The 26,550-nt window shown below is 48.0% G+C and overlaps 1 protein-coding gene and 1 long non-coding RNA gene across 2 annotated transcripts in view; one reads left to right on the top strand and one right to left on the bottom strand.

Annotated features, from left to right (window-relative positions):
• The first annotated feature begins 216 nt into the window (after positions 1–216).
• LOC135918446 (splicing factor 3B subunit 4-like) overlaps positions 217–26,550 on the top strand; it is a 187,264-nt gene continuing 160,930 nt past the window's right edge. Inside the window, exon 1 of the mRNA XM_070533498.1 lies at positions 217–261. The gene's annotated coding sequence lies outside the window, so the exon portion shown is untranslated. The remainder of the gene's footprint in view (positions 262–26,550) is intronic.
• On the bottom strand, positions 4,304–5,116 carry LOC139055345 (uncharacterized). The gene is made up of 3 exons (XR_011511686.1): positions 4,800–5,116; positions 4,482–4,711; positions 4,304–4,343 (listed from the first exon to the last, which is right to left on the bottom strand). It is a non-coding gene; the product is annotated as an uncharacterized lncRNA (long non-coding RNA).

Below are 26,550 nucleotides of genomic sequence, written 5' to 3'. Positions count from 1 at the left end.
ACATGTATACCTATGTATTTACTCCTTTACATTTGCGTTGATATTATCCGCCAATCAGATAACCTCCGTTTAGTTATTTCTACCTATTCAAAGTCTATTTTACTTTCACTGTCTTTAAAACCCAGAGCTTTGAATAGTGCCCGTTACATTCATTAACTGCAGGGTGAAGTTGTTTATACAAGTAAGTATCAGGTGTTCAGCCGTTTCCTGCTCCTTTCCACACGCCCCGCACAACAAGTCTATCTCCTGGTATCTGGCTCGGTACGTTTTAGTCCGCAGTACACCTGTCCTGGCCTCAAACAACAATAAGCTTCCCTTAGAATTATCGTAAACATTTTCTTTGGCTATTTCTTGCTTAAACTTCCTGTGTGTCTCTAATGCTGATTTGGTTTGCATCTCCGTTTTCCACATACCCCTATCTGTCTCCTTAGCCTTTTTCTTGACGAATGCTTCTTTACCTGTCCCCCACTGCTGCCCAAGTATTTGCTTGACAATTTTCTAGTTCGCTTCATCCACATTGTGTCAACATTCCTCGTGTATAAGTAACTGAAAACCTTCCTAGCCCACCGCATTTCCCCCATTTTTCTCAGTTGCTCCTCAAATGCTGTCTTGCTACTAGCGTCTCTGCCCTCGAAAGAAGACCATGCCAGATCCCCCGGCATATAGTGTACTAGAGTTAGTACACTATACCCCTGCACCCCAAGTTGGTGTCTTGCCATGTGCTCCGAGAGCGAGCCTATCCACACTAAAGCCCCTCCATTCACGCGCCACAGCCGCTTTCTGATGCCGAATCTTATAACGGTTCGGAATACGAACCGTTCGCTTCGCCGCTTACGTCACTAGATGTGCCACTCCCAAGCCGGCGGTGGAAGAAGGGGAGGACGCGACCAATAGATGAGAGGGTGCCACCTCTGAAGTGTACGTCATTATATGACGAGCTAATCGAGGAATTGCAGAATGTTTCCGCTTGCTAAATAAATGTAAAATATAAATTTAATATTATACGCCAAGTTCTGAAGTATAAACGTGTGGTGCCGGGTGTTTACGCAATGCAGAAGTAATTTATTAATGTCATTCTTTCTTATTCTCAGCCGACAGGCGGTATCGCAAGCGTAAATGAGTTGGCAGAGCGCAGCGCTATGTCGTCTGCTACCAGGAGCTCGCAGGATGCACGCAACAGGAACGCAGTGCCGGCACTTCTTAAGTAGCGAGCGTGACAAAACCGTGAACTGGTTCTTAGGGGCACCTTTACTAGCCGACTATATCAATTTTCAATCTTTTTTCGCCCTTCGTCATCGGCTCGGACATGACTCCCCTAGCAAAAATTCTAATAGAAGTTTGTATTAGTCTAATACAGTTTTGTATTAGTTGTATAAGTTTTGTATTAGACCAATAGAAATTTCTATCAGTTGTACTGATTGACCTATAAGACCAATAGAGCCTATGTATTAGGCGTATTAGTCTTATACAAACAGTGTTGCATGTCTGCTAGTTTCGTTATTAGACTGATACGTCCTATTGACTTTATACAGATTGTTGCTGGTCTGTTATGCAACATGCATTGTTGAATTCTGTTGCCCCTTTTTGCTGCTTGTTTAATGCGAGGGTGAAAGTTCATGAAAAATTAAGTCTGTATTGGGGACCATTTGCAGAGAGGTCTCTGATTATTCGCTGAATAATAAAGAACAAAATGTGCAGCACACAGCATTCGCACGTTTGTATTAGTTTCATCGCACTAAGCTTATCTCTCAGCGATATACACGAAAGCGATCGACGCGCGCCAACATGGTCTTGCTAATTTTGTTTCACTGGCGACGTCTCATAACTAGGCCTCTGTTGAGCCTCGTCGCAATGAGTCGTGAGGAAACAGCTATGTTTACAACGCAACAAATACTTCGCCACGAAAAAAAAAACACAACGAACAACCAGCCGTGACCTGCGAGGCAGAGTCGCGATGCCCGGTGGGTTTACGAACGATGGTGCAATCGCAGCAACCATAGTTGTTTGCCACTGAAGTTGCGTTAGTCCCGTATCTTCTGCTGAAGTGCGCATAAAGCAGTGTTAATCTTGTAACCTAAATTGATAACTTAATACCCCATATAACAGGCCGTAATATTTATTGACATCAATGAGCAGTATCGCAGAGAAGGGAACACGGCAGGCGGGAAGATCGCAAAAGTACGGCCGTAGTCAGCCGTAGTTGCGCACAGCACGTGTGCATTGGCGGCTACCATGTTGCAGTGTACTGTAGCCATGTCAAGGCGAGGTGTGCGCGATTTTTAGTGAATTAACAATGTGTTTTTAAGGAACCCGAAGTGCTGGTAAAGTGTACTAGAATATTGGGTAGTGGGCTGACTGAGCTCCATCCGCTGTCGCGGTTTACGTCTCGCCTGCTAGATGGCGCCACCACTGTATTCAATGTAAGCGGCCACGCTTTGGCCGTGCGAAAGGTACGTGGTCGCCGCTGTAGAAACGGTCTAATTTCTTGAATGCTCGTTTCTCATATAAATAAAGAGCTTGGACAGTATGCTTGTTTGTCAGTAGTACTTCGTCTTTCTTTTCATGGGGGAAAAGTTTCTTTAATCACCATTTTTGTAACGCTGGCTTTGCTGAGCTTGCACTCGTATCGAAAACTCGCGTCTTGCGCCGAGTAAAAGGCTGTGGGGTTCCTCTCCATTGACAGCAAGTTTGGGTATATTTACTCAATAATAGCGTGACATAACAAATGAATCACTTACATTCTTGTCAAAGACAGCAGTTTTACTGCTGTCTTTGATTAGAACGTAAGTGATCCATATGTCGCGGTGTTATCGAGTTGCGCGCGTGCAGAAATTCGTTTTCGGCGTTAGCCTATTTGCAGTCCTTACAGCAATTCAGGCACCTTTGGAACGATGCCTTTCCTGTATACCCACCTATTTGACTCTGGCTGAGCATATTGTGGAAGAAAAATAGAGGTATATCAATGAAATGTTAAGCAGCATAGATATGAAGTTTTAATCGCACATGAATGTTGAAACAAAAGGTAAACCGTTTAAAACACCTTCCATGCTGTAGCTTGTCACATATGTGCCAGAAAACATGCGCCTATACATCAGTCGTTGCTCTACATTATTCCAACATAAAACGCATTTAATTCTCCCGACACTAACATACTGCATAATTTCCTATATCTGCCTTTCCAGAGAGTGATGTTGGTATAGCCACACTTATTTTTAAGGAAATATTTTATGAAAGAAAAAGAGAAAAAAAAAATGCAAACAAAATGTTGGTTGAACAACTTTAACAAAAGTTTATTATCTTGACAAGCACAATGCAACAAGTAGACAATGCAGACAGCATGCACATTTCAAGAGCAGCGGCTCAACTTCAAGTGCTTTGCCTTTTGGCGCTTCCCCGACTTGTCAGTATTTATACTTTTAACATAGAAGTGAAGTCGTGTAGTGACATAGAATTTGATTATTTTTGGAGAAAGGGTGGAAGCATGACTGGAACAACCAACCTCTTGGCCAAGTCTGGCTTTGACAACTGTCAGCATATCTAAAATGCTGTCAGAGTGCAGCTGTCCATGGGAGAAGCAGCCTGTGAACAAGTCCTCAAGCTTCTTTATGGAACCAAATAAGCGACCAGTTGGATAGAGGAGCCCTCCATTGTCACGAAACTTTGTCAGCCTCGCAAGCTGGAAAGTTTCATCTGGGGCAGGCATAGTGAGAAGGGTCCGACAGTCTTGGCAATTGGTTTTTAAAACGCATTTTCTTGCAACATAGCCAGCGATGTGAAAAATTATTCTTGAGTCACTGCTGGCAATGTGCTGGTTATGGTCTTGGGAGGATGGAGCTGTGTGCATGCTCTTAGCAGCACTCATTGGCAGATGAAAGTCTGCTGCATTCTGCGCAGTGTCTGGCAGGCTGTCAACTTCCAGGAGGGAGCCCAGTTCGTCCTGCTGACAGTTACCTTGACTGGCACATTTTACTAGCCCATAAAATGACAAGCAGTTAATGATAACTAGAAATTGACTTGGTGTTGGGTGGTCATTACTGCCAGAAGACTGTCGAACGATCCCAAAAAGGTTTTCAAGAGGGTCTTGACTAGTTTTGGAGGTCATTAGGTACTTAAAACCTACTTTTCTTGTAAGGTAATCTAGCAAGCCTAATGTGCTTGAAATGGTTACACGCAGACCTGTTGCCGTGGACTCACTCACAAAGCCACCTGTCCCTTTTACATGCTCCTCCCATGCTTTAAGATAGGATAAAAAATCCTGCAGCACAGCTGTTGCTCGAGAATCTGGCCGAAGGGCTTCTGCAGGGAACCGTGAGGTCATCACAGATATCAGCTGGTGGATTTTGCTGAAATACACAAAAAAGCTCTTCAGATGTTGCTTGCACCAAGTTAGACTTAAACATCATTTCCAGCTAACAAAACCATAATGCAAAGGTTTCATTACTTTTAAAATTAAGTAGCAGAAGAGAAAATAGGCATTTCACCTGAAGAATTCCTGAGTTGCATCCATTCTTCCAAGAGTGGCTTCTAACGTGTCCTTATACAGGTGAAAAGCTTGGAGCACTTTAGTGCCGAAAAGCTGGAACGCATAACTGACTCTCATCTTTTCAAATGCGTTTGGCTCAATATGACATCGTGTTATCCCTGGCATAACCTTGAGGGTAACATTGCAGGAATCCATTTTGTAGGCTTCCTTTACGTGTTGCATATCCACCTAAAAAGAAATTGGAGAGGACCCTGTTAAGCTTCAAGAGTGAGTAATAGCACAACAAAATCCTCAATAAGATGAAGAAGAGCCTTACATGGCCAGCTGGAGTGTTGAATCCAGATTTCAACAATGAGTTGCGTAGACATTTGATAAGATGAGGGAAGTCGGATATAAAAAAGAGGTTTCGTGATGCATCGCTGGGGTGCTGAATTTTGCAGGTGGTAGACTCAGCTGATGCTTGTATCCCAAGTATCCTCCACATCCTTCTATTCCAGCTTGCGCCGTCGCATGTAATGAAATCAACAAAAAGGCCACTCTTTTCGGCCAATACGGTTGCCTCAATAACAACTTTGGCAAGAATGTCCCCCTTCATGTTGCCATGTGTGGCAAAATAGCCAATTACCTGGCTCCATTTTCCCTGAAAGGGAACAAATAGTATAACCATGTCATGGTCACATGGGACACCTTTGTCTTTGGCTGCTGTGAAAGGGCCTAGGTCTACAAAACCCTCAATAACCCCAGACGTTTTAACTGCAAAGTTTTCCGACAGCTTTAGCTCGTCTATAACTAATCCACCATGTTTTTTCCAGGCATCAAGCTCAGCTGACTTCACTTTTAGCTGCCTCAGAACTTTGTCGCTGAAGCCAAACACAGAGCGATATGCAGATACATAGCGCTTGAGGGTTGATTTGCACGGTAGGGAAAGAATGCTATTACGGCGAAGATGCTCATACAGACGAGGACTTTTCATCTTCATTATTATGCAGTCCAGGACCCACATTTTCGTGTAGCGTAGACCATTAGGTTTCACTTTTGAAGCTGCGAAGCACTGTCGAACAGCTTCCTGCTGTCTGGGGGGCAGTTTTGAGATCTGTGCTTCTAATGCTTCTGCTTGAATGGCAGCATTTTTCCCTCTCATTTTAGCAAGTTCATTTTTCACATCTCCTAGGCGAACAACTAGCCTCTTGTTTCTTCTCGCTGCAGCTCGCAGTTTAAGCACAACAGATCGGCCGCTCTTTTTATCAGTTCTTTTGACCCTCGCTCGTCTGATCTGCAGTGCTCGTTTCAAGTAGCGGCAAGACACACACTGCGTACCTGCAAGAAAAGTGCATTGAATTGAGTTCCCACGGAGCCAAAAAATCAATGAACGCAACATAAAATGAGTTGCAAATTAGGCAAAATGGACAGCATAATTACCTCTTTCAGCGACCTGACCCAGGCAATTGCTGCTGAAGTACATTTGCTCGAGGGTCACTACGTGGGATTTAAGGTTCTTCGTAAAATACCTTTCTTCATAATCTTCAAGTCGCATTACTCCAGTGCAAACACTCATGGAATCAGTTGCTCTCAGCACATCTTCTGCTTCCCCGCTTGTTTGCAATGTGCTTTCTTTTAGCAGAATTCCTCTCACAAACACTTTGTAGTAACTGTGCGTCTGTGACTGAAAGAACATTACCACTTTTTCTGAGCACACCTCATTTCTTGATGTCAACACAGACGTGCAGTACACGACACCGTCGTGTCCAGGAAACCTGTGCTTGGTCCACTGCTTCGACGGTACCTGAAGACTGTCAAATAACAGCATGGGTTCCTGCTGACCCAGTGGGCATGAAAATTCTGCATCGGCGTCCGGCTCCACGCCTGCTTCCGTCGAGGAGGCCGCGCCTTGCTCAGCAATCGTTGCAGCGCTTGTGTAGGACACCGTCGTGTCACTGTTCGAGCACGGTCTACGCTTCGCCGGAGACGCGCAACTCTCTGACTTCCTTTTACGAGCAGGCCTCTCTTTCACAGCTTTTTTCGTCAAATACGCGGGTAGGTTTGGAAGAATGGTTGGCACAGCATCACTGCTAAGCAGTGGCTTACCACGTGGGATCCGCACTTCCTTGCCACCAATGATGTGTACATAGTCGCGAATTACGTAGCGCGGCTCAAAATGTAGTTCGCACACGGCACCTGTGTCTTCGAGAGGCTTGTCCGCTCGATGGAGGTTTTTTTCCCACAGTCTTCGAAGTGCTTCATCCTTGGGCACGCTGAATAACGACGGCTTTGGGGCACCTTTTACATGTACATAGCCCGTTTTACAGCCGGGCGCAAAACAGTGGTTCAAACGGCGTGGTGCCATTTCACACGCAATAGCGACGCACGATATACTTCCCTACGATGATTTCTTATAAACATTAGAATTGGTAATGTAAACTTCGGAACACATGAAAGAAAGCACAGCGGAGGCAGCGGCGCGCAAAGCCAGGAAGGCAGCGGCGGAGGCAGCGGAGGTTTACATGGATGGATGGATGTTATGAGCGTCCCCTTTGGAACGGGGCGGTGGCTTGCGCCACCAAGCTCTTGCTGCTATGCTGCCTAATATCTTACCTAGGTTAACCAATGAGAAAAAAAAAACACACTATGAACTACCACGTCCAAATTTTCTGATACCCTATTGCGAACTGTGCTTTTGTACGTCTCCGTCCTTTGTCGTTTCCCTACTTTTCTTCCACCAATCCTCCAATCGCCTCTTACTGATGTCTATTGCGGACCTGTTTGCTTTACCACTGCTCCCGCTGAACCCAAGGGCTTCAAGGAGGCCAGTGGTGCCTAAATCGACCGCTGGATAGATGTCTTCACATTCTAATAAAATATGCTCCGTCGTTTCCCTAGCTTTACCGCAGCAAGCACATGCTTCTTCTTCCTTCTTATATCTCGCTTTATACGTGCGAGATATTGACGACGACGACGACGACAGCGCCTCCGCGCGGGTCCCCGGGAAAACATAAAAATGTTCACATTTCCGGCGACGCGGGAGCGCACGCCGCCACCGGAGAGTCAGCTCACTACCCAACGGTCTAGTACACTTTAGTGCTGGCGTCTGCGCAATCTTATTCCTGCAATATAATACTTGGATATTGGTGTTGTGTGACTTCAAAACAACGGAAGGCAACTAGTTTTACCCCTGTGCTTCGTGGATCTATCAGCGTGCATCGATGTGATGTGTCTTCGCCGGCGCCGATTCCTTTCCATTTAGAGGTAACTATTGTACTTATTTATGCTTCTATAGTATAGTATAAAGTTGTTTCTTTTTATCCCAATGGTGGATGCACTTCAGTACAGTGTGATTGGGCCGATTGTTGTGCGCATAGCAGCAGTGACATGCATGTTTCCGACAATGCTGTGCAAGATTTCTGTCCAGAGTTGTTCTTTATCTGCCTACAGTTTCGATGTAACACACAAAACATTTTTGGTGCATTTTATGTGCTGTCTAATTGTTTTGTCATATCAGATGGCGTCATTTTTCTTTATGATAAACATATCGAACTAAGCATATCAAACTTTGCCCTAAAATTAGTTTGGAAATTACGGGGCCATATTATTCCAATTTAGAAGCAAATATTGCCTGCTTAAACATTTAGTGGTAGAACTAGCACCCCTGCTTTTAAATGTTTCTATATGTGTGTATGTTTCAACCCAGGTTTTTCTGACCACCCCAAAAGGACGTTCTCTGGTCGAAGTGGTGGAGTAAAAGCTCTGGCAATCAAAATTGCTGACCTGACGAAGATCTCGAAAGAGAAATCTGTAAAAATATTTCTGTGCTAATAAATGCTCCTAGCAATTATGCCTGTTTTTCATTCTGTAACTGGTGCATTGAGACCTTTTCTTTCACACCAATAGACCTATTAGACTAATACGCCGATGTACCTATTAGACTAATACGCCGATATACCTATTAGACTAATACACCAATAGACCTATTAGACTAATACACCAATAGACCTATCAGACTAATAGGCCAATACACCAATAGGTCTATTAGACTAATACACTAATAGACATAATAGACTGTATTAGTGTCAATAACCTCATAGGCTATTAGTTTTTGTATTAGAATTTTTGCTAGGGTCGCTCGCCGCCGCGCTGCCGCTGTCCCTGCGATAAGCCCCACGGCGCGTCGCGTGATAAAAGGAATGGAACTTGAAATCGAACATGACGATACACGGGCCCTGCATTGCCTGCGCGAAGTCAAATCGAATAGTGTGGTGCTGACGGTGCGCGCTGTGCCGTGAAATTGAGAAACAAAGTATGGCACTCCCGAAATAGAGAAAAAAGGGCAGCCAAATAAGAGAGCTCTACAATACCTTCCCGTCCTGACTGTATAGTTTTATCAGCCGAACGAAGGAAGCGCTGAACCAGCCTAGGTTGAACCCTTCTGACTGCTGAACGGCGATCTGCAAGCTATTCACGCTGGCAATAGCACTGAGAATTCGATCTCACCATGCAAATATCTCCTTGGCATTGGCTTTGAAGCTGAGGTCACGGGAAAGCTGACCCAGCCCTTCAACTGGCCAACACATTAATTGCGCGAGCAACTTTGTGGACAGTGTCGGCAGCAGAGATCTAGGTCATTCCGATGAATGCTTCACGTCCGACCGACCTCTGGGAGCTGCAGGCCAGTGGCGATGAACAGCAGCGCGCAATATTCCTTCCTCTGCGTGGAATGGCCACTCGTACGCTTGCACCTGAGTCCCCTACATTTGATAGCGTAGCCTGCAAAAGGTTTACTTAGAAAGCCAGCAAGGGCGGTGCAACTCATTATCCGTCACTTCTTCGAACGCGTATCGCGCTTCCAGCCGTGGTCGACACCGAAAGAGGAACGCCAAGTAGACGACGAAGGCAAGTAATAGCCTCCCAAGCAACCGACGCACGCGCGCGCGACGCCCGCTTGTCTCCGGCGTCGCGCGACCGGCGCGCGCGGCCAGGGTCACAAGCCAAAGCCAAGCCACCGCAACGGAACCCAAAGCGGACTACCCCTTCGCCGGGTCCTACGACCGGTTCGCTTTGAAGATGATTGACAGATGCGTGACGTATTCGAAAATTGCGATACCGCCCCGCTGTCTCTGACGACCTGTGACGTAATAAAAATTTTGGCCAATCAGGTGAGGCCAGAGGAACGGTTCACCAACCGAACCGTTATAACATTCGGCCCCTGCCTGGGGCCGAATCTTATAACGGTTCGCAATACGAACCATTCGCTTCGCCGCTTACGTCACTAGATGTGCCACTCCCAAGCCGGCGGTAAAAGGAGGGGAGGACGCGACCAATAGATGAGAGGGTGCCACCTCTGAAGTGTACGTCATTATATGACGAGCTAATCGAGGAATTGCAGAATGTTTCCGCTTGCTAAATAAATGTAAAATATAAATTTAATATTATACGCCAAGTTCTGAAGTATAAACGTGTGGTGCCGGGTGTTTACGCAATGCAGAAGTAATTTATTAATGTCATTCTTTCTTATTCTTAGCCGACAGGCGGTATCGCAAGCGTAAATGAGTTGGCAGAGCGCAGCGCTATGTCGTCTGCTACCAGGAGCTCGCAGGATATGCACGCAACAGGAACGCACTGCCGGCACTTCTCAAGTAGCGAGCGCGACAAAACGGTGAACTGGTTCTTAGGGACACCTTTACTAGCCGACTATATCAATTGTCCATCTTTTTTCGCCCTTCGTCATCGGCTCGGACATGACTCGCTCGCCGCCGCGCTGCCGCTGTCCCTGCGATCTGCCCCACGGCGCGTCGCGTGATAGAAGCAATGGAACTTAAATCGAACATTACGGTATACAGGCCCTGCGTTTCCTGCGCGAAGTCAAATCGAAGAGTGTGGTGCTGACGGTGCGCGCTGTGCCGTGAAATTGAGAAACAAAGTATGGCACTCCCGAAATAGAGAAAAAAGTGCAGCCAAATAAGAGAGCTCTACAATACCTTCCCGTCCTGACTGTATAGTTTTATCAGCCGAACGAAGGAAGCGCTGAACCAGCCTAGGTTGAACCCTTCTGACTGCTGAACGGCGATCTGCTCGCATATTTGCACTGGCGATAGCACTGGGAATTCGATCTCACCGTGCAAATATCTCCTTGGCATTGACTTTGAAGCTGAGGTCCCGGGAAAGCTGACCCAGCCCTTCAACGGGCCAACACAGTAATTGCGAGAGCAACTTTGTGGACAATGTCGGCAGCAGAGATCTAGGCAATTCCGACGAATGCTTCGCGTCCGACTGAGCTCTGGGAGCTGCAGGCCGGTGGCAATAAACCGCAGCGCGCAACATTCCTTCCTCTGCGTAGAATGGCCACTCGTACGCTTGCACCCGAGTCTCCTCCATTTGATAGCGTAGCCTGCAAAAGGTCTACTTAGAAAGCCAGCAAGGGCGGTGCAACTCATTGTCCGTCACTTCTTCGAAAGCGTATCGCATTTCCAGCCGTGGTCGACACCGAAAGAGCAACGCCAAGCAGACGACGAAGGCAAGTAATAGACAAGAACGGCACCGAGAGCGGCGCTGCTGCGCCGGCGTTGAGAGCGCCGCATGCGGAGCAAAATTCTATTAGCCGGTGGTACCCCTCTCCCATCTCTCGTTCGCGCCGCCTTGATTGCCTCCTGCACTGCGCGTGTTTGGGCACGTTTCGAAATTTCTATTAGCCGGTGGTATACCCCCTCTCCCATCTCTCGTTCGCGCCGCCTTGATTGCCTCCTGCACTGCGCGTGTTTGGGCACGTTTCGCGCCGCGCGCAACCTGTGTCGCCTCTATGAGGAGACAGTTCCTCAACTACCTGTGGCAGTGGCTCTTCCTCCTCCCCATCACGGACCTCCGGATGTGCACCTCTCCCTCAGGGGGTTAGCCAAGCGGAGAGCACCAACCGCAGCCCTGCAGCAGGCGGCAGCCTGCAAGCTCCAGGAGGAGTTGGAAGGACACCTGCTGGTGTTCACGGATGGTTCAGTCCTCCCCAGCGGGTCGGCTGCAGCGGCATGCACAGCTCCAACTCTCGCCTGTCACAGGCAGTGTAGGCTCCCGTTTGCAGCAAGCTCTACTGCAGCTGAGCTAGCGGGGCTGCCCTCCTTGCTGAGGTCGGCTGCCCACCTGGCTGCCGACCTCCTTGCTGAGCACCTTCCCCAGCAGCCGGTGGCGGTGGTGTGCGACTCCAAGCCAGCGCTCCAGGCCCTCGTCAACCCTCGGCGGGCAGGACTTACAGTGGTGCTGCTGCTTGCCAAGTTAACGGCTCTAGCCACCGCCGGACTCCCAATATCCTTCCACTGGCTGCCCTCACATGTCGGGGTAGCCGGTAACGAGGAGGCAGATACCTACGCCAAAGCTGCCCATCATGATGTAGTCCCGGTCACCAGAGCGGTAGCGGCTTCAGACTACACGAGACATCGGCTACGGTGCCTGCTCACCTCCATTCACCCGGACCCCCGAGTGGCTAGTGGCAAAGCCCCCAAGCCACTCCCAGAGAACGGCCTTTCCAGAAGAGACCGTTCCACACTCCTGCGCTTGCGGACTGGCTGCACCTGGACTGCGGCCCGGCTGTACGCCAAGGGCCGCGCCACGTCGCCTGCCTGCAAGAGTTGCGGGGACCCCGAGACTCTGGAGCACCTTCTCTGTGCTTGCCCATCCTTGGCGCAGGAACGCTCCACAGTGGTCAACACCTACAGACGCCACGGCCTTCCAGCGGCCACAGAGTCTGACCTGCTGTTCCCAGTGTGTCCACAGCTCCCTGTGCTGCGAAGCCTGCTGGAGTTTATAAGTTCCACGGAAATAGACACCCTATAAGCGCCCGCTACAACGCTGGCAACTTTACTGAGGACTGCCACCTGTCGCGTATAGTGGAGTCTATTAGGCCACATCCTCCCTCTTTCTCTATCATCTTTCACTACCCATTCCCTCTCCCCTGATGACGCTTCGCCATGCTCCCTGACGGGTTGCAGAACCAAGCGTCCTTCCTTTCCCTAGATCACTATCATCGCGCCGCGCGCGGTGTGTGCGTGTGGACATTTCTTTCGAAGGGCGGTGTACAGTCTCTCTCACATTCAGGGGAAAACTCGAAGCGCATTGCATCGCGATGCGGCGAGCGCTTGAGTCAAGCGGCGGCAGCAGCTCGCGCAGATGCTCGAGGGGCGGGATCTTGAACGGCGTGTTGTCCATGTTGAACCATGTTGTCAAAAGAAGTTTGTGGAACTCCATTATCGCCAATGAAGGATCAGAGTGTGGCGACGCACAACGTTTAGTAAAGAATATCAGCTCAGTTCCCGCAGTACCGATGAAATCGGTGCATTGCCCCTGACAGTACCACGCTTCCCGAAAATGCGGCCAGCGCGCGCCGCCGTAGCAGACGACGCAGATCACGACACTGCCCCTCAAGCGTGTGCGCTTGCTCGAGCTGCTGCCGCCGCACGACTCCATTGCTTGCTGCATCGCGATGCAATACGTTCCGAGTTTTCCCCTTAGTGTGAAACAAACTGCACACGCTATATTTGCCTTTAAGAAGATCGGTACGCTTGACGATTATTTTTATGGCTGCAATGCGGCGAAACGGCAGCGTCTGCTTAACCATGTAAGGTACGCTGAGCAGGTAATTGGAAACGACATCGTATGTGCCGCCGGAAAAATCGTCAGCACATACGATGCGGCACATACATACGGCACCTACGAGCTAAAGTCATTTTTGCAGTTTCTCACATTATGTTTGCTACAAATCCGTGTTGTCTCTGATGGCGACAACGGACTTCTATCGACACTGTGCGGAAATAAACAAGATATATTGCTGCATAGCACAAGTACGACATGCGCACTCAACTTTAACTAGTACGTCCCCTACAATATGGAATAGAGGCAGCAATGTAGACAGCTTGGTCATTTTTTAACAGTACTCAAGAGACGGAAGTTGAAAGTATTATTAATCATTCCTGCTTCAGCAATGCCGGCGCGACCAAGACGCGGGTGTGTATCGTCCAGTAACCCGATCGATCGGTGCGGTGGTGAAGCGGGAATGAACTCCGGTCATGTTCAATGCATCATGCACATATTCAATTTCTCGGCACGCGTGAAATTCGGCCACTGCTAGCGCATACAACAGACGTGGTTTCCATTCTTAGACAGCGCACACACAAACGAAACACGAGAAAGAAGACAGGACAAGCGCTCGTTTAACTTAAAGTTTTTATATGAATAAAAGGATTATGTACCGAGTAATTATTAATTTCACGTGGGTTACATATAGAAACCGTCATACACTCAGGAGTGATCAATAAACGAGCTCGCTTCGTTTGCCAGATGTTTACTTCGCTCGGCGCATAATCATGTCTGTCGTCTGCTTCTTTCGTACCATTTTCTTGTGAATCGGCAGAATTTCACTGGTGGCATCAACCTTTTCATGTTTACATTGCTGTCGTGACAGTTAACAACACAATAATAATTTCCGGTCATCCGAAGAGGCGCCGTCGCAAACAAGAGACGTTTCGCGCGCAGCGCGAACTGAACGCGGGCGCGACCGTGAAGGGACCGCCAGGGTCGCGCGCGCCGCCAAGCCACAGCAACGGAACCCAAAGCGGACTACCCCTCCGCCGGTTCCTACGACCGGTTCGCTTTGAAGATGATTGACAGATGCGTGACGTATTCGAAAATTGCGATACCGCCCCGCTGCCTCTGACGACCTGTGACGTAATCAAAATTTTGGCCAATCAGGTGAGGCCAAAGGAACGGTTCCCCAACCGAACCGTTATAAGATTCGGCCCCTGGCAGGCTGGTTAGCTTCCTGGTGCTTTTCCGCCATTGTGAGTCAACGCTCTTTCTGTATAGATATTTAAATACTTTAGCTGCCCACCTGTTATTATCCAATTTCCTCAGGCGTTTTTCGTACAGTATTTTACTCTGAGCGTCCCATGCTTCGAACGATGCCCAGCCCATATCCCCCTGTACTGCTTCGTTTGTGGTTTTCTCGTGGGCAGCTAGTGCTAGTCTTCCAACAGCCCTCTGATTTACTTCTAGTCTCGACTGAACTTCTGCCCTTAAGCTCAGGACCGCATTCCCGAAAGTAAGCCCCGGCACCATTACTTCTTTCCAAATACCTCTCAGTACCTCATGCCTGTTGTACCCCCACAATGCCCTATGTTTCATTATCCCGGCATCTCCTCGCCCTTATGCTATGAGAGACTGTTCCCGCGGTTCCTGCATATCCGTGTACCCCTGCCCTTTGTTTATCCATATACGAACATGTTATAAAAACGACAACAACGGCAGCGGTTGAACGAGAGTGGACGTAAGCGGCTCCCATAGACGAGCGCACGCCAAGTTTCGCCCGAGACGCCAGCGCTCGTTTCTCCCCTGGCGGCACGGTTTCCAATCCCCCGGGGGTTTGCTTCCGCCGGTTCCCTTCGCTCGCGCTGAGCCAGAGGAGGCCAGGCTGAGCGCGCGCTGCACGCGAGAAGGCTTTCTCGCGCGCGCTGCACGCGAGAAGGTGTAGGTTTCCGTCGCCGCTTCCCTTCGCGGTCGCGCCCGCGTTCAGTTCGCGCTGCGCGCGAAACGTCTCTTGTTTGCGACGGCGCCTCTTCGGATGACTGGAAATTATTATTGTGTTGTTAACTGTCACGACAGCAATGTAAACATGAAAAGGTTGATGCCACCAGTGAAATTATACCGATTCACAAGAAAATGGTACGAAAGAAGCAGACGACAGACATGGATTACTGCGGTGCGCCGAGCGAAGTAAACATCTGGCAAACGAAGCGAGATCGTTTATTGATCACTCCTGAGTGTATGACGGTTTCTATATCTAACCCACGTGAAATTAATAATTACTCGGTACATAATCCTTTTATTCATACAAAAACTTTAAGTTCAACGAGTGCTTGTCCTGTCTTCTTTCTCGTGTTTCGTTTGTGTGTGCGCTGTCTAAGAATGGAAACCACGTCTGTTGTATGCGCTAGCAGTGGCCGAAGTTCACGCGTGCCGAGAAATTGAATATGTGCATGATGCATTGAACATGACCGGAGTTCATTCCCGCTTCACCATCGCACCGATCGATCGGGTTACTGGACGATACACACCCGCGTCTTGGTCGCGCCGGCATTGCTGAAGCAGGAATGATTAATAATACTTTCAACTTCCGTCTCTTGAGTACTGTTAAAAAATGACCAAGCTGTCTACATTGCTGCCTCTATTCCATATTGTAGGGGACGTACTAGTTAAAGTTGTGTGCGCATGTCGTACTTGTGCTATGCAGCGATATATCTTGTTTATTTCCGCACAGTGTCGATAGAAGTCCGTTGTCGCCATCAGAGACAACACGGATTTGTAGCAAACATAATGTGAGAGACTGCAAAAATGACTTTAGCTCGTAGGTGCCGTATGTATGTGCCGCATCGTATGTGCTGACGATTTTTCCGGCGGCACATACGATGTCGTTTCCAATTACCTGCTCAGCGTCCCTTACATGGTTAAGCAGACGCTGCCCTTTCGCCGCATTGCAGCCATATAAAAATAATCGTCAAGCGTACCGATCTTCTTAAAGGCAAATATAGCGTGTGCAGTTTGTTTCACACTAAGGGGAAAACTCGGAATGTATTGCATCGCGATGCGGCAAGCAATGGAGTCGTGCGGCGGCAGCAGCTCGAGCAGGCGCACACGCTTGAGGGGCGGTGTCGTGATCTGCGTCGTCTGCTACGGCGGCGCGCGCTGGCCGCATTTTCGGGAAGCGTGGTACTGTCAGGGGCAGTGCACCGATTTCATCGGTACTGCGGGAACTGAGCTGATATTCTTTACTAAACGTTGTGCGTCGCCACACTCTGATCCTTCATTGGCGCTAATGGAGTTCCACAAACTTCTTTTGACAACATGGTTCATTTGTTCTTTCGAAGGGCCGGAGTACTGAGCGTGTGCACGTATATTTCTTCACTGTGTGTGCTACCGTAATGAGCAGCGACAAAACGCACCAAGATGTGCGCGCAACGTGCTCAGTCTTTGTTTGACTCGAAAGGAAAACAAAGCACTCAACAATGGGAGTCGAACACGGTGAAACAAACGGACACGATTAAATGAACGTTTTAGGTTCAGACAATGAGCTGGAAGTGATTTTTCTCGATAATCATTCGCTACACCAGACAGACCCTGCCCGCCGGTGGGGAATTGGACACGTCACGCTCGGAACTTCAGTTAGTATCTCGTCATGTCCCCAGCGGCAGCGATGACAGCGCTCATCCTGGAAGGCAGTGAAGTGTAGAATGACTTGATCAGGGATGTGTTCATTCGCTGCACGTCTCAGTCACTGACGATGGTGGATCGAAGCCTATCCTCGGGCGACTGATAGAGGGGATGTTGCGCCAGCGATACTTTCAACGAGCCCCAGACATTTTAAATGATGTTGGCGCCCGGGGATTGAGGAGGCCGCTCCAAGAGAGTGACTGCGCGCTCTTCTAGCAGTTCTTGCACAGCACGAGCAGTGTGGATCGGCGTCCTATCGCGTTAGAATATATAGTCGCCTTCCAGAAACGGGCCATCAAGAATGTATGGAATCAGTACGTCGTCTATGACTGCCATGCAGCGATGAACTTACATTCGAGGCGTATCAGTGGGCGTCGCGCAACGCTTAGCAAAGAATACCGGCTCCTTTCACGCAGTAACGATGTGATCAGCGCCCTGCACCTGACAGTAGAACGTTTCTCGACAATGCGGCCAGCGTGCGCCGCCGTAGCAGACGACGCCGTTCAAGATCCCGCCCCTCGAGCATCTGCGCGAGCTGCTGCGCTTCGAGTTTTCCCCTAAATGTGAGAGAGACTGTACACCGCCCTTCGAAGGAAATGTCCACGCGCACACACCGCGCGCGGCGCGAAACGTGCCCAAACACGAGCAGTGCAGGAGGCAATCAAGGCGGCGCGAACGAGAGATGGGAGAGGGGCACCACCGGCTAATAGAATTTTGCTCCGCATGCGGCGCTCTCAACGCCGGCGCAGCAGCGCCGCTCTCGGTGCCGTTCTTGTCTATAGACGAGCGCACGCCAAGTTTCGCCCATAGAGAAAGAAATTCAACAAGAGGGGACACTCTTCAAAAACTGGCAACAGGAAACACGTCACGCCTGGTTTCAACAACAACCGTTAGTTGACGCGAGCATCAGACAAAAAGAATGTGAAATAAACTTCCAGACAACTTTTTTTTTTATTCCCTCGCACTAAAAGTGAAAAAGTTTTGCGTGTAAATAAACTTATACTTTGCAACTTGTTGTTGCGTTGCCTAGCAACAAGCTAGCGGCACGCCAGACACGCGTGCATACGTCATGCGCGGCGTCAGATAAGCTGCAGGCATAGAGAAAGAAATTTCAACAAGAGCGGACACTCCCATAGAGCCCAGCGGCCGAATTGACTGTAGCGCACCAAGCGGTCGTTGTCGACTCCTTCCGGTTTCGGTTTTGGGCGCGCGCGTTTTGAACACCAGTTGGTACACGCCGCGCCGGCTCCGCTGATCGGCCGTTCCTATGCTTTCCTGATCAGGGTTCAGGCGCGCGCGTTTTTTTTTTCTACGCGCGCGCGTTTTCTTTTATGCGCGCGCGGCTTAACGTGGGAAGCAGCATGCAAAATATAAGATACGGAAAGGCAGCTGTCCATCAGCGTTGGGCAACTGCTATTCCACAAAACAGATGCTACAGAACATTTCAATTGAATATTTATTTCACTTCAATATACAAAAACATTGATACAGTACACAGTAAACATAGCCCATGTTTGGCGCACTATAAGAAAGCTGATACATGCCGGCATAAAGTCAGGAAATGAGTGCAATACAGCGCACAGGGTAAACAAATTAATGTCATTTCATTTTATCAAAAAATGTGAAGCTTAATACATTCGCGAATAACACCATTTTGGAATGAACACATCCTGGTCAGAAAAAATTGCATCTGCCAGCTTAAAAGGAAGCCGAGGAAGCAACTTAACACAAAACATGTTCTATGTTTAAGAAAAAAAAATTTCACGAGTGGGCATATATGTGTACTTGTGCCACTTCCTGCACAAGGCTATTTTTGTCTAGACACATTTGATGTTTCATGACCGCTACTGGTCCCTCGTTTGAACCAATAACTCGCGACGTCCATTTGATGACATCGCACTTTACATCCGCAAGCCCCTACCCCCCAATCCCTCATTCCGCAAGCTCCCCCCCCCCCCAGAAAAAAAAACCGTATACTTTTGGCATGAAGTATCCGATTGTTAACAAGCAAGAGCAAGCCTTCTCGAGGCCACCCAGAGTGATTTGCACTCCAAAATCCCAGCCCCCTCCCCCCCCCCCAATCCCTCATTCTGCAAGCTCCGCCCCTCCCCCCAAGACGAAAACCCATGTATACTTTTGGCATTGAGTATCCAATTGGTAACAAGCACGCGCAAGCCTTCCCAAGACCGTGCACTGTGATTTGCACCTAAAATCCACACCCCCTCCCCCCCCCAATCCCTCGTTCCGCAAGCTCTACCCCCCCCCCCAAGAAAAAAAACCCGTATACTTTTGGCGTTAAGTATCAGATTGTTAACAAGCAGGAGCAAGCCTTCTCGAGGCCACCCAGAGTGCTTTGCACTAAAAATCCGAGCCCCCCTCCCCCCAATCCCTCATTCTGCAAGCTCCGCCCCCCCCCCCCAAGACGAAAACCATGTACACTTTTGGCATTGAGTATCCAATCGGTAACAAGCACGCGCAAGCCTTCCCAAGACCGTCCACTGTGATTTGCACTTAAAATCCACACCCCCTCCCCCCCAATCCCTCGTTCCGCAAGCTCCACCCCCCCTCCCCCCCAAGAAAAAACCCGTATACTTTTGGCGTTAAGTATCCGATTGTTAACAAACAGGAGCAAGCCTTCTCGAGGCCACCCAGAGTGATTTGCATTTACATCACTTTACATCCTTACCCACCCCCTTTCGCGTCAGCTGTTACGTTAGCAAAAAATAACGCACACTAATCTAAGCCGGACCCAGGCTGAGTAACCTTCCAGAAATCACTTCGTATGCTTTTACCTCCTCCCCCTTAGGAACTCGGCGACTGTGAAAAATGTTTCAAAACCTGCTGCGGATGACTTGGTCGCAATTAATAGCATTCGGAAGGTCCATGTTGCCCCCCTCCCCCCTCCTCCGGAAGTGCTGTTGCTGTTGCACCTCCGGAGGGAGCCACCACCCACCACAGCCACCCCACCCCACCACCGCCACCGCCCCCCTCTACCACACCACCACCACACGTCACTGTTGTACGACTGACCCTTCCGAATTGCGATCCAGTGTGAACAAGCAAGCAGTAGCAGTCCTGAAACAGCAATGTTATGTTAGAAAAATTGTGTTCACTGGTTTAACGGAAGTCCTAATTCCTTGAAATTTGCATTTTTCAACCTTTGAATTTTTCAAGCTGCACGCCAGAAACAGATGACTGAAAGCGAATTTTATCTAAATTACGGTTGACAAATCGGATATGCCAACACAAACGGATCCGGCAATACATTTTGACAAACTTCTGCCGACACTCAACGGAACAAAATTCCATGTCCCCAACGCGAGACAGGTACTGAAACAAAACATCACAGACAGATGCAAGATGCGCTGTAGCCTCGATCATGGCAAGGAAGTGGGTCTCCAATTCCTGAACAAAAGTAAATACCCTTTGTGATGGCACAGTGAGATTGCCAAAAAGTTTGCTTGGTACGTGATATGCTTTTAACATTGTGAAATATTGGTGCGCTCCACTCAGTGCGTTTTCTTCACCCAGTAACAAATGGCGACAAGTGCAATCTTTCACAGTCCTTGTAACAAATAATTTCACCAGGAAGCCAGCGACGTAATATGCTGCGGATTCATCGATTATATGAGAGTCAATGTGGGCTGCCAGTTCTGAAATGTCCTCAAGACATGGAAAGTCGTCTGGCTTAACCCATTCCACAGTGTCAACCAGAGAAGAACTGTTCAGGGAGAACGGCGAGACTTCCTTAAGGAGTTCAGTTTCATCATCTTCTACATTTGCTTTCTCGGAGAGTTTAAAAGCTTTTTGAATGCAAATATGTTTCAAACCAGAAATAAATTGTGCTACATTGGGGTTAGTGTTGCACCCTTGTTTCTGCCTGATGTGCCCAAACATATTTTCAAGGGGGTCCTGCTGCAGCCGACGAGTTAGCAAGTAAATAAATTCATAATTTCTTGAGAGGTCTTCCCAAAGATAGAGAATTGCCTGAATAGTGATCTGCCATCCAATGACTGTTCGTGGCTGACGCTTTGCAGAAAATTTCCATGATGGGAACCACAGAAGCTGTTCTTGAAGAAATTGAATTAATTCATTGTCACCCTTTTTAATTCCGTATCGACACTTTTGTGCATTTTTATGGGGGCTTGAACTGTTCAGGGCATCAAAGATTTTATCTATACGCTCACAGAAATTTGCTGTAGCTATGGCTGATGCTGGGAGTTCATTCACATAAACCAATGCCATAATTGCGATGCTAACGGATGAACTAAGTACTTGTGCCGCTCGGCTAACTTTCATGTTGGAAAAAGGTTTCTGGTAGATGTGCCGCTCTGTCAGCTTCGGAGCCAATCGCAACCGCAGTTCATGCGTCGATTTGTAGAGGTGTTCAATGTACGACCAATCGACAACCTCGTTCCCAATTAGTAGCTTATGAGCTTGGACATTGTTACGTGTGGTTTTGACCAAATGAGGCACATCAAAAATGAAATAGACTCGCTCACCCAGAACCTCAAAAAACGGTTTTTCAACAGTAATGCCCAACTGCTGAGCTAGGCTTACATTAGATGTACCTTGATCACAAACTACTGCTTTCACAATAATTTGGACGGCTTTCAGTTGCATAATAATTGAGTTGAGTAATTTAGCCATAATGCTTGCTGATGTCAGTGTGTGTCCTACTGTAAATGCGACTGGTTGCACCCACCTCTTGGAAACACCAGCGAGAAGCACAACCAGTGCCCTGTCAGCAATAGTCGATGACCGTTCCATGCCATCATCTACAAATCCATGGACAACATCCTGACCCGCATCATAAGACAAGTTCTTTTTTAAGATTATTTCGTCAAAAATCAGGGTGCACACTCGATCGCGCGCATTCCAATCCAGAGTGCTAGCTGAAACACACTGTATTATTCCAGGAATTACACCTGGTGACATTCTAATGTTGCTCAACCAACGTCTCAGTGACCGTTGTGTAGGTAGAGAGAAAATTGGTGCCAAAAAACGGTATGCTCGTGGTCCCCGAAAGTTTAAATGTAATGCAAATTTCTTAAGCCAAACAGGGAAGCGCTTGCCTTTGCCCCTCTGCTGCAACCGCATGTGTGTACACAGCAGTTTATAAACCTCCTCTGTCACATGCGGTTGGATAATGCCTAGTGCCTTTGAAATGGACGGTGGTAGCTTGCGCTGGTTCTTCCGCAACCGTGAGATAGTCCGCTGGCAGCTTGCTACCTTAGACTGCAGTCGTCGGATGGTCCTCCTAAATTTCTTCGATGGAGAGCCCTTTGCTGCACTGTTGCAAGCAACTGTAACAGACAAAGAGTATGCATGTATTAAGTTATGGGTACTAGTCCTTGATACAATCCTAATTTATTGGTTGCCTCATTTGCAAGAGTGCATAAGAGACTAAAGCAGAAACAGACATTTAAGCAATTGTTTTAATTCACAAACAGTATTCCTAAATAGAGGCACTATGACCAAAATCAGAACTAGATCAAAATTTCTTTGTCAAAGCCGTACGTATTAACTCGTGATAATACTTGACTACACAGCAAGAATATCAAATGATTGGTTTGACTGTTCCTCAAACTTTGCATTAACACAATGAGCCAAATAACAGCCACTATCTTACTGAGACAGACAGAAAAGTTTCATGATATGCAATACAAATAGGTCGGCCTGGTGCACATTCCTCTAGCTGGGTAGTCTACAAATCTATTTACTAGCATTACAAGAACACTTACCAGGGAAGCCTCCTACTGAGCTTGAGGCTGAATCAAGAAAGCTGCTGGCACTTGGGGACATGCTTGGGGAGACCTCAGACGCAAGGAAGCTGCTGGCACTTGGGGAGACCTCAGAGGCAAGAAAGCTGCTGGTACTTGGGGAGACCTCGGACGCAAGAAAGCTGCTGCAACTTGGGGAGACCTCGGACGCATCATCTGCACAAACACAAAGAACAAGATAATTTGCCCCGCTGGCAGACAACTTGAATATCCTACAGGTAATAAACTGCAGTGCAAGCGTACTACCGAAAATCTTATGTGTCACGTGCATTCCACGGGCTACAATACTAACAAGAACATGTCCAGCACAATTTTGCGGTACTTCACTCCCACTGCCTATATATGCGACAGTACACAGCAATGGTAGCTCACTTGTTGGCAAGTATTTTCTAAATTGTTCCACAAGATAACCAAACCCAAAGCATTAACAGTTACCATCATGGTCTTCAAACGAAGAATACATTGCATAATTTTATAGATTGTAGGCCATGTGGTTATACAATTCGTTAAACAGAAATCGCCCTATGCATTTACAAAGGTCATGGTCCTGCACAAATTCATGCTATAAAGCTACGTCAATTGGTGATACGAGGAGTAGTGCTAGAAATTGTGCAGCCGCTCCTTTCAAACACATGAAGCCTTAACATACAGATACATTAATACGAAACTATATATCAATAAAAAATTATGTCGTATCAAGAATCGCCCTAAAATATATTGGCCTTTTCGAGGCTACCATAAAGTTATCAGCACATCTAATTAGGTATAGCATTGCGTATAGATTGCACCTTGACCTTCCGGTTACCGCACGTGTCGCCTTGTGTAGAGCGTGGGAACGACGTTCCCGCGCTTTACGCAAGGGTGCCGTGCACTGTAGTGTCTACACAGAGGTTGAGAGTGACACTTGATGTGATAGTTACCATGAACAGCACAAAACTCAGCTCCAGTCGAACTGCTGCCAGAGATGTCCATTTGGGAGTCTGCAGGATCTAGCTCGCTCACGGGAACAACGTAGCCTGGTAGGTTTCCTGGAAAATGACTCGTCATTGCCAATTTGTCAAGTAAAGCTTGACGCCAAACTCACCTTCGGCAACACAGCTCGCCGTCACGATGAATCTTTTCTTGTCCTCCTGCACGACACATTCGCCAGCTTGACCCTCAGTTACAGGATGGACGTAACCTGCATGGGTTTAAAAATTTGCATGTTAGTGAGGTTGCCATTAGCAAACACTAGGAACTGCTAGCACCTAGCACGGCAGGGCCTTCAGACTACATGCTGATGCATAAAGCTTCTACCGGATAGTCCTCTGGTGCATTGTTTTCAGGTTAATTAAATACAAAAGCTTTGGCAGGTGCCGCACGAGCAGAATATAAAATATTTAAACAGAAATAAATGTCCACGTGATGCTGGTTTATGCTGCAATTATAGCTACAAAAACTGCTATTGCTAACTATTTTATGAAGACATTGTCACATACGTTAACCACGGCAAAGGTGCATTAAGATAGTGCTAGTGCTGCAACTGTTCCATTGCGCACCTGGGTTAACTGTTGGCACGGCCATTTTAGTGAGCCGTGTGTGCCCTGGGTCCATGAAGTCTTGCGCAGTAAAATGGTCACTGCAAATCTTGTATGATGTGTACAGTAGATTGACTGGCTTTTCCATAAGGTCAGTCCTTCGGGTGTATGTCACCCATGCCGTCGACCTGCGCACGTTTTAGAAAAAGTGTGTTGTTTCACTCAATCAGTAATCATTCAATATTTCATGACAGCCCAACACGAGTGCGTACACGCATGATGCATCAGGCATTTAAGAATCCATACATTATTCTGAAAAAAAAACAAGTGTACACTGCTTTTGCAATTACCGAACAGATGTAGGGTGCACCATGTCTAGCTTGGAACGATACAATATTTCATATTGCAAATTTTACATAACCACAAAAAATGCCGACAAAGAGGCACAACATGTGACGTGCAAGAGTATAATGGTTATACTGCTCGTACCACAAAAAAATAAAATGCATTTGCTGCAACAATAAAATGCACACCACTTTTAAGACTCCCAAACTGATTCGTTATGCCTCTCACCGGCGCAACGCGGGTTATAACCGGGCGAAAGTACTTCAAAAACGCTAGATATCTTCGTTTAAATCAGGAGAAACAGAGCTTAACGCAGCAAACCTGTGGTCCCGTGGGATTCGAAAAAAGTGGGTTCCGGGCTTCTTTCGCGTTCTTCCGTTGTTTGTGCACCACGCTACACAACAGTAGCTGCCGTACGAGGCTTTGCAGGAGGCCATCTGTTGAAAAACGTAAATTACAACATATATAATACTTACATAAACAGCTCGGGAAGGCAATACGTGCGAAAGTGGTGAACCGCCAAAATTACGCTCAAGGGCAATTAGCTTTAAGCAAGTTCTGGTACATAAGCATTTAAGTATCAAAAAATAAATTACAATATTGGGGCCTGAGAAATAACGAACTTCTCGCATTAAGATTCAGTACACTCGCAACTGCGTCAATAAGCCGGGCGCGGCAACCGTGCTTCTAAACTACCCCCAAATATAACGACGTTAGTTACAATAACGTTGGGGGCCACAGAATGCGCGAAAACTTGCCTGTCTTAGGCGCTACGACGTAGTACACGGCAAATGCGTCACACGGCCGAGCTGGTTTTCGCTTACTGCGTCAATAAGCCGGGCGCGGCAACCGTGCCCAAAAACTACCGAAATAAGTTACAGTAATGTTGGGGCTCATAGAAAGCGTCGCAAACATCTCCCAGGACGAGGCATTAGACAGTTTTAGTACTGCGTACGTAGCGTACGCAACGGCGTTGCGTACGTAAGATCGCTGCGTTCTGCAAACTGCGCATGTGCAGTTTGCATGTGCCAGCCCCAGAAAGCAAGTGTTTGCTCTTTATTTTTCTCTATGTGATTCGTGCATTTCATCCGCATTAAAAGTAGAGTCTCTTAAAGGCCTAAATATAGTTCGACGAAGCGGGAACGCGCCCACACGTTACATCACGTTAGTCAGATCAACAGCGTCTAGTTTGGCCGACGGTTCGACGTACTGGTGGACACGGCCAATGCGCTCCGACGCGCCCGGCGTCTAACGCTCGCCCTCTTACGTACGTAGGCATTTCGCAGTACTAAAAGCCCCAACGCGACACGCGCTCCTACGTTCCGCAAAGCCCTTGCGTGCTGCGTACGTATCGTCATGACGCAGTACTAAAACTGTCTATTAACTCAATTTAACTGCGCCAGGACGGCGGTGCTGTTTTTCGCTAACTGCGCCACTCGAACTAAGCCTAAATGTGAGTAAACTGCGCAGCACACTGTCAAACAGAATTTCTCACCTTTCCGTCGTCCAATAGTGCAGTGGTGCCGTGTCGAAATGCAGACGATACGCAAGAAAAGCACAGAGAAGGCCGGGAACCCAATGAAATGGGCTAAATCCAAAACAGACGGGTCGCCGAGCACGCGAGCTTCGCACGTACGACCGTCCTCGCTCACTCCTGCAGAATTTCTTTCTCTATGTTTCGCCCGAGACGCCAGCGCTCGTTTCTCCCCTGGCGGCACGGTTTCCAATCCCCCGGGGGTTTGCTTCCGCCGGTTCCCTTCGCTCGCGCTGAGCCAGAGGAGGCCAGGCTGAGCGCGCGCTGCACGCGAGAAGGCTTTCTCGCGCGCGCTGCACGCGAGAAGGTGTAGGTTTCCGTCGCCGCTTCCCTTCGCGGTCGCGCCCGCGTTCAGTTCGCGCTGCGCGCGAAACGTCTCTTGTTTGCGACGGCGCCTCTTCGGATGACCGGAAATTATTATTGTGTTGTTAACTGTCACGACAGCAATGTAAACATGAAAAGGTTGATGCCACCAGTGAAATTATACCGATTCACAAGAAAATGGTACGAAAGAAGCAGACGACAGACATGGATTACTGCGGTGCGCCGAGCGAAGTAAACATCTGGCAAACGAAGCGAGATCGTTTATTGATCACTCCTGAGTGTATGACGGTTTCTATATCTAACCCACGTGAAATTAATAATTACTCGGTA

This window comes from Dermacentor albipictus, chromosome 2 (assembly GCF_038994185.2).
Source record: "Dermacentor albipictus isolate Rhodes 1998 colony chromosome 2, USDA_Dalb.pri_finalv2, whole genome shotgun sequence".
Taxonomy (NCBI): domain Eukaryota; kingdom Metazoa; phylum Arthropoda; class Arachnida; order Ixodida; family Ixodidae; genus Dermacentor; species Dermacentor albipictus.
This window is presented reverse-complemented; position numbering and strand designations above follow the sequence as displayed.